We start from the raw sequence: 6,267 nt of genomic DNA, 5'->3' as shown, positions 1-6,267 counted from the left end.
TTAACCGTGATGGGGTAGAAATAACATCTAGCAAAAAGGTACCTTGGATTGGAAACTTGAATATTTGCTTTCAGTTTCTGGCCCTGCTGTCAGCCTGCTGTTTCACTTTGGGTAATTCTACTTCATCTCCACATCCCTGATATTTCATTGAATAATATTTTGAAAAGCAGAGTGTCATTTGCAGTATCATCTCCTGATTCATTTGAATTTTCCTATGAATTTTTAACCACATGAGAACTACTTATATCTTTTAAAGCACTTTAAAATGTGTGGATTAAAAATAGAGAAGTATTGCTAATTTTTAAAATGTACACCCTCATGTGAAAGCCAGCTAAGCTGCATTCAAAGTACAGTCTTCAGGGAAGGGTGGGTCTATTGCAAAGGAACTAATCCACAAAAAAAGTTGCACCCATTTCACTTGGATTTTTTTAAAAGCCAGTTTGATCAAATATTTTCCAGAGATGATGTCATGTGATTTATTTCTCTTAGGTGAATTATGTTTATTTGATACATCAAAAGAAAGAAAATAACCATTTGCATTACTTTGTCCATAGAGTCAATTTTAAAACTGTTCTTTGGTTAAATCACCGCAACTTTCTCACGTGCATCTGGTCTTTACAAGGGGGAGAGGTTCAGAGTATGAATTACACATATGGTCGATTCACATGTGCAGATACCTTACTGTTGATTAAAAAAACCTTCTAGTTTGAACAAATGATTGAATAGGAACACAGAGAATTTTCTTTTCTCTTCAACCAGCTCCAATTATAGACTAGTAACATCCTGCAAGAAGATAGTATAGACTCATTGTCCAAATACCATTCTGTTAAATTTTGTCTTTTGATGTAGCAGAATGCTCAACTTTTCCAACTTTTCATTTTCTATTCTGTTTGGTAGCATGTCATGACAATGTTATAGAAAGCGCATTGCTTACAATAGCATGTGGGTTAATATAGTAATCCTGAATGCTGTAGGTGTGGAAGGGCTGTTGAATCCAGAGGATAGGCCTGTAGTGTAACTGTTTAAACATAGGTAGTTTTAAAAAATGTGCAGTCAGAAAAGAGTGTTTTGCCGTGAAAACAGAATAAAGTCTTGGTGTAAAGTTTATGGTTAAAAATATGTTTGATCAAGTCTGTGGAGGTCACGGCTGCCTGATTGCACCAGAGCTTGCTCCTCTTAAAAAGACAGTCAAAAGCTACTGGAGAAGTACAGTCCATGTGATGATACCCAGCAATTTATCACATTAACCAGAAAGAAACAACTCCATAAGCAGGTCGATCGTGTAGGGCTACCCGTCCCCCAGCCTGCTGGTGCCATGGTGGCAGCCACAGCTGCCTCATGAGTAGCCTTTGCCAGTGCACAAGTGTTTTAGCTGCAGGGAAGAGCACGTAGGACCTGAACCAACCCCAGGCTTGGTGTGTGAGGGAGGACCTCATGCCCAGTCTAAAGAGGTTTGCCTGGAAAGGCTTGCTGCAGCAGCTGCCAGGAAAGCAATTTATAAATCAGGAATCAAACTTACCTTTGCAACTTTCCTTGCAATCCTTTGCTTAAGTGCTTAACCTGTGGCATGCTAACTGGTTTCCCCTTTTGTTATTTGAGTGTGTTGGATTTCCTTCTTCTTTCCTTCATTTCCAGTTTCTCAAGCTGAATATCAGAGTGTCACAGGGGCTTCCCATGGGGCTGGCAGGACAAGGGCTGGCAGCTGTGCCCTGTCACAGCATCCTGCCAGGAGCAGGGCACTGGGGTCACCAGGGCAGCCCTAGGCATCAGGTACCTCTCTGGGGACAGGGACAGGTCAAGGATAGGCTGGGATATGGGCCTGCTGTAGGGAGCTGGAGACGAGCCCTTTTGAGGTGTTGCTGGGTCAGGGACTGACAGCCCTGCAGGGCTGCCACGTGGTCCCAGTGTAAGGGACAAGCCCTAAGCAATCGCGTGGTCAACCCAGAGGTCCTGTCTCAAGGGTTGTCTCAACTACTGGAGCTGGGATGAGAGAGAGTTCCAGAATTTTACAGGGAGAGGTCTCGTGCTGCTTCTCATGACATGGGGGGTATCTCAGCCAATCCTGGAGCTGGAGGAAGAGAGGATTCCCAATGTCCTGGGACTGGAGTCTATGAATAGGGGCACATGCAAGCTTCTGGGGGCTCTCTACGCCAAACAACCCTGAGTTGGCAGGTCCATTGCAGCAAACAGCTAAACACGTACCCATATATTCTGGGGCATTAGATCACACACAGAATCACACAGAATAACCAGGTTGGAAGAGACCCACCGGATCACCGAGTCCAACCGTTCCTACCAAACACTAAACCATATCCCTCAGCACCTCGTCCACCCGTGCCTTAAACACCTATGGTTCAGAATTCAATTATTGCTGTTCTATTGTGTTTAAAAACCCCAACAAATCAACAAAACAGTCTTTCATCATTCAAGAAAAATGTAGCTAAAATTAAAATCCAGATCTCAGATTTCTAAACAAGTCCTCTCCCTTCTGAACTCATTGTATCTGGTAACATTCCCTGTGGCCAGGTCTGCAGAACCCTGTGAAAACCACCTCGAGGGGCGTGACGTGCTGCCATTCATCTCAGTGTTGTTTCTTCAGAAACCTAACAATGAATGTGTAATTTTCAGCATTATTCATTAGCTGCCATCTGATGATTCTAACAGAAATGAGTGGCACAAGGATTTTATCCCCAAACCCCTCTCCACATTGCAAAGCCAATTCCCATGTAAGCCACGTTGTTTAAAAGCTGGGCTTTATTTTCTCTGCAGCTTTGGCTCCTCGCTTTGGCACGCTGCATTTGGATTGTGTGTACCTGTCCTTGCTGTTAGCTGCATGAACAGAACAGAGTTGAAGTACGCTGGTATCTAGTGAAGGAGCAGAAGATGCGGGTGTCTGGGGAGGAATAGCAATGACAAAATCATCTGGGTTTTAGTTTTTGAGTCATGAAATATGCTAGCATTGTAATGTTGCCAAAAATTAAGAAAGTTAGGGAAAAGAAAGGGTATCACATTATCTTATGACTTGTCCTACAGTCTTTTTGTTATTTTTATTATGGCAAGTACTTTTAAAAAGCTCAGCCTTGGCTTCAGAGGCCATTTTTTATAGCAGCAATAATCTGTAGCTCAGCATCAAAATCCTAAAAACATATATGAACATTTTCTAATTGCTTCCTATAATAACATCCATTCTGTTCCAGTCAGCTACCTCTGAACTCCCTTCTCCACACATAAACAACTTATTCAGACATTCGTCAATGTTATTGCTTTCTTATGGAAATAGTCACACCCTTAAGTGCAGTTCCCAAATTTTATAGCATACAGAGCATGCTCTTCATTGTTGTCAGGTGGTTCCTTCTTGCTCTAAAATTGTTCTCCTGATAATTAACATTGTTAGTAAAATACACACTGGGGGATTTAGGCAAGGGAAAAATACCAAGGTAATATTATATATAAGATATCTTGATTTAAAAAACAGAGTATTTACATTCATCCAGAAGTCCACAGCAGCAGTGAAGTGGTGGAAATTGCTTCAATGAATTTACAATTGAATTGTATGAATTCAGGCTTTATCAGGGTTTCCCAATCCCTGTTATCATGTCTGTGTTTCTTACAATTAATGTATGTAACTCCACCACGCTGTGGTGAGAGAAAGAACAGCTTGAACTTGCATATTTCAGAAGGGCAGGTTGGACACCAAGAGGTGGCTGAGACAGGATTTTGCAGTGCTTAGTTTTTGTCCTAGCAAGACATCTATCTGGTAGGTGCCTTGCTTCATTGGACTGGAGTTGCTACAGAGGTTTAGGTTGTCACTCTTCACTTGAAAGACTGCTGCTGGGGTAAGGATTTAGAGAAAAGCTCCTTATCCTCTCAAGATGCCTTGTCAAACTTTGCATGGTAGGAAAATTCGTTTTCTGTCTATTGAGGCTACATACATGCCTGAACTGAGGAGCTGGCTGCTTCTAGATCACCTCTCAGCTGCGTAAGGGCCTGCTGCTACCAGAAAGGACTGGATTAGACCCAGGTTCTCACCCAGACTGTGGTGGGATGCCTTCAACACCCATCTTCTAGTCCTCAAATTCTGCTAAACAATTTTCAGAAACTTCTAGATAGAAACGACAGCTCATATGCCGACAAGAAGAAAACCCAAATGTGAGCACTGAATCTCAATGACAAGCACCCCAGCATCAGCTCTGTGTGTGTTTTTTTCAAATGAACTTAATAAAATAGAGGATTCTTCCCTTAGACCTTTTACAGCATATATTGGAGCTCCATGTAAAACCTTGTATGTCCCTCTGGTACAGCTATTTCTGACACAACCTGGCAAAAATCAGTACTTGGCTAGAGCTGTGGTGTGTGTGTCTTTATGAGGTCTGTGAACCACTGAGACTCCTTCAGCTACCCTGGCATCTCATGGAAGATTCTCAACTCCTTGGAGGTTTTGGTCATTTCTGTAAAGCTCTGTGTCATAACCTTGAAATGCCTTCAGCATTCTCAGAGGTCCAAGCAGCTTTAGTAATTGCCATTTGTAAGTTAGCTTCGCTTAGCAGTGTAGTTTAGTTTGGAAACCACTTACAAGTAACAACTTCTTGTTTAGCTCTATCACTTTGTGCTGGACAGGCTGAAGACAGAAATAATTACATGTACCAGAAGCCAACTGAGTTATGTAAAATGAGAAAAAAAACCATCAGCACCATCACCAGCAAATCAACTGTTGTCTGTTATTTTCCTTTCCAAAATTAAGTTGAACAGGATCCATGACTTCTGAATGAACATATGCTCTTTTCAAAATGGAAAATACCCCAAATTTTGCTGAGTTTGCTTTTGTCTCATGGGAGCTGGCTTCAGTATGTGTGGCTGAGCACAGTTATACAACATATTGCATTCAGCTATCTCAAAGTGACCTTCAGATGTAAAGCAGTGGGTGTATGTGGAAGGAGGGGGGCACGAGGCACAGGGATGACTTGGAGGGAAAGGAGTGGAGAAATAAGGGAACGATTGTAGTGCAAACAGAGGAGATGTCCAGGAATAGTTTCAGTTTTGAAGCTGCAATAAGTCATCTTTGTCAGAGTGAGCATGGGTTTATGTGCTCTTGTACTGGCAGTACCTGTGAGCTGTTCCTCATCCATCGTCCTGCAAGGAAGATTATGAGTCCTGGTTGGTTTTATTGAAAGGAGGAGATACTAGTATCTGATCAGGAGCCCTTATAAAAAATAATACGTTCAACTCTTCAAAATAGATATTTTGCAGTGCCAAAATTTATTGTGATTGCTGCTTTGAAGCACTGTACAGCTAATGTAAATTACAGCTAATGTAAAGGGATTCGCAATTCAGCTTCTGTTTCAATTAGTCCCCCTTGCATTTTAAATTGCATGCTCCATAGCTGCAGGTGAGGGCCATGAGCATAATAAGAGACTTTATTTGCCTTGACCACCATCACCTGAGAACCCACCCACACCCTTGCACCAAGGGCTCTACTTCAGCTCAGCCCAGGGTATTTATTCCTTTCCCAAAGTGGGTTATAGGAGTGGTTTTATTTGGTTCTCCTCCTGAGTTGTTTGGGGATTTCCTGGTTCTAGTATGATGTGCGTGTTGCCTGGTGCTTGCTGGATGACTAATGGGAGCATTTTTATCACCACCCTACTCAACTCGCAGTGAGTTATTCTTGTTTGGGAATGCATTATTTGTACAACATGTGAGATAAAAGCATAGTTACCTTCTTCTGGAGAATATAGATGCTTGATGGCTCAGCTGCTAGGAAGAACTGATGTGACATTGGTATTTATGATGCACTATTGACGTTCTGGGTTTTAGAATAAAATGGCAAAATCTGTTTGCGTGTAACTTCTAGAACTGATCAAGTCACAGGCTTTGATGACTGGGAGCTTTGCTTGTGTTTATCTTCTGATTCCAGCCTGTATTGGTAGAAACTTTATGAATGGGCAGTTAATTTGAAATGGGCATTCTCTCTGCAGAGTAAGAGAGCAAGCAAATATCTAATCCTACATACAAGCTGGCATTATGGTAAATGCAAATTCAAATCTTTATTGGCCATATAGTCTGTGGCCTCGTATAGTAAATGGAGTCTGCATGATCACTGCTGGTACTGATCATGTTGAATGTGCCAGCAATATGCTTTCAGGAAGAAGGATTTTAATCTTTTTATTTAATCACTTCTGATATGTGAATGGGAACATATTATAATACCTAGGGGTTTGGGTGGGGACAGGTTAAGGCGGCTGAGAGGCCCACTCCTGAAGCTGAGGAGGC

The sequence above is a fragment of the Phaenicophaeus curvirostris genome, chromosome 3 (assembly GCF_032191515.1).
Source record: "Phaenicophaeus curvirostris isolate KB17595 chromosome 3, BPBGC_Pcur_1.0, whole genome shotgun sequence".
NCBI classification, from domain to species: Eukaryota; Metazoa; Chordata; class Aves; order Cuculiformes; family Cuculidae; genus Phaenicophaeus; species Phaenicophaeus curvirostris.
Note: the sequence above shows the minus strand (reverse complement) of the source record.